The sequence below is a fragment of the Salvia miltiorrhiza genome, chromosome 2, assembly GCF_028751815.1.
Source record: "Salvia miltiorrhiza cultivar Shanhuang (shh) chromosome 2, IMPLAD_Smil_shh, whole genome shotgun sequence".
NCBI classification, from domain to species: domain Eukaryota; kingdom Viridiplantae; phylum Streptophyta; class Magnoliopsida; order Lamiales; family Lamiaceae; genus Salvia; species Salvia miltiorrhiza.
In genome coordinates this window covers 27,153,336-27,155,378 of record NC_080388.1, presented here as the reverse complement: position 1 = coordinate 27,155,378, position 2,043 = coordinate 27,153,336, and the positions used below count along the sequence as shown (strand labels likewise).

The 2,043-nt window shown below is 48.5% G+C and overlaps 1 non-coding gene across 1 annotated transcript; it reads left to right on the top strand.

The window, feature by feature from the left end:
* The first annotated feature begins 1,034 nt into the window (after positions 1-1,034).
* On the top strand, positions 1,035-1,141 carry LOC131013728 (small nucleolar RNA R71). The gene has a single exon (XR_009097815.1). It is a non-coding gene; the product is annotated as a small nucleolar RNA R71 (small nucleolar RNA).
* Positions 1,142-2,043: the final 902 nt, after the last annotated feature.

Sequence of the window (2,043 nt, the reverse complement as noted above, 5' to 3'; positions counted from 1 at the left end):
GCTGCTCTGCGCTAGTCAAGGTAGAGTTCGGCTGCTCTGCGCTAGTCAAATTAGGAACCTCCACTTTGTTATCCACCATCTTACCACTGCGAAGAACAGTTACAGCAAGAGCTTGATGCGTCTGAGCAGGTTGACCATGAAACTTCCTGGGTTGTTGTTGTTGTTGGATTTGATTCAAGGCACCGGAAAGTTGTCCAACCGTAGTCTCGAGCCTTTTGATCTTAGAAGCTTGGGACTCCATACTTTGTTTGCTCATCTCCATAAAGGCTTGCAGTGTTTCTTCGAGCGTGGATTTTTGTGGTGGAATCGGCGGCGCATTCTGTTGCGGAATGGATTGCTGTTGTTGGTTTTGTGGTCTGTATGGTTGAGAAGATCCCTGCGGTGGTGGGAAATACTGTTGTTGTTGATAGCCCATCTGGGGTGGTCGACGGAATTGATTCCCCCCAAAACTTTGATTTCCCCATCCTCCATTCGGCTGACTCCTCCATCCTCCAACGATATTCTGTGGACCTTGATTCATGCTCTGGCCATATGGTCTGTTCTGCACTTGATTGTAAGTTTGGAATCCTTGTGCTGCATAGACCTCAGCTTGTCCTTCCGGGGTAAACTCTCCCACTCTATGGCACTCATTAGCTCCATGGCTGAAATCTCCACAGATACCACACGGCTCAACATACTGCATGGCTGGGTTCTGCGGAGTTGACATTGGCAGAGCTGGATTCGGCTGAGTTGTCATCGGCGGCGCTGAGCTCTGAACTGGAGAATTTTCCATCTTTTCCATCTTGAGCTGTTGAACTTCTCGCATGATCAAAGCCAATTGTTGCTGCATCTCGAACTGATTTGTCACGGCACTAGCCTCCACTCTCTGTCCACGGACTGACTTCTGTTGGGAGCTTTCGGCCAAGATCTTGAAAATCTCTTTCAGATCTGCCGCAGACTTCCGAGCTATGTTTCCTCCTGCCGTGCTGTCCACCATAAATTGGGCAGTTTGCACTAACCCATCGTAGAAGAACTGAATCAACATAACATTAGTGAATTGATGTTGAGGGCATTGACGGAGGAGTTCTTCATATCTCTCCCAAGCTTCATGCAAAGGCTCATCCGCTCCTTGGGTGAACTCCATTATTTTTCTTCTCAGCTCATGTGTTTTGTGGCTTGGGTAGTATTTCAGCATGAATTTTTCACAAGCATCTCCCCACGTAGTGATAGAGTTGGGTGGCAGAGAGAGCATCCACGTCCTGGCCCGGTCTTTAAGTGCATAGGGGAAGCACTTGAGCTTGAGTTGGTCCTCCGTGAGGCTAAGCAGAGGAATCGTTTGCACTTGTGTGCAAAAGTCTCGGATGAATTGCAGAGAATCCTCGCTTGGCATCCCGTGGAACACCGGCAGCAAATTCGAGTCGTTGGGTTTGAGATTGTAATTTCTCACAGCAGTGGGGAGTACGATTGCCGACGTGTTGGTATCTCCGATTACCGGCCTGGTGAAATCTCCCATATATTCCGTGTTCTGGGCCATCTCCTTCTTTTCCTTGTTTAAATTCTACTTAGTGCAAGAATTGGCGGAGCTGGCCTCTTCCTCCTTAGTGTGTTTTGCCGTGGCTGTCGTGTGCTCTGTATCGGCAGAGCTGGCGTCCTCTCTAGTTGGCTGCTCTGAAGGCTCAGAGTCAGAGCTGGCTGGCGAATCTAGTTCCTCCTCTCCTGCGCTCTGCTTGGGTAGTTCAGAATCAGAGTAGGACTTGGCAGAGATGGCTTCTTCCTCTTCTAAAGTCTGCTCTGGAACTTCAGGTTCAGAGTCAGAGAAGAAATCTTCAGTTCTGTCACGTGTTTCTCCGTCAGAGCTGGAGTTTGAACCGTCTGCTCTGTCGTTCCCGATCACTCCCTTGCAGCTATTCTTCCTAAAAATTCCTTCGCTCGTACTATGCAAAGGAGACACCAATTTGCCTTTAAGACTATGGCGTCCCTGCATGCACAACACTGAACAAACGGATTAAACGCACCGAGAAGAAGAAACGTAAAAACAAAAACGAGAAATGCTGAAACTTAAAT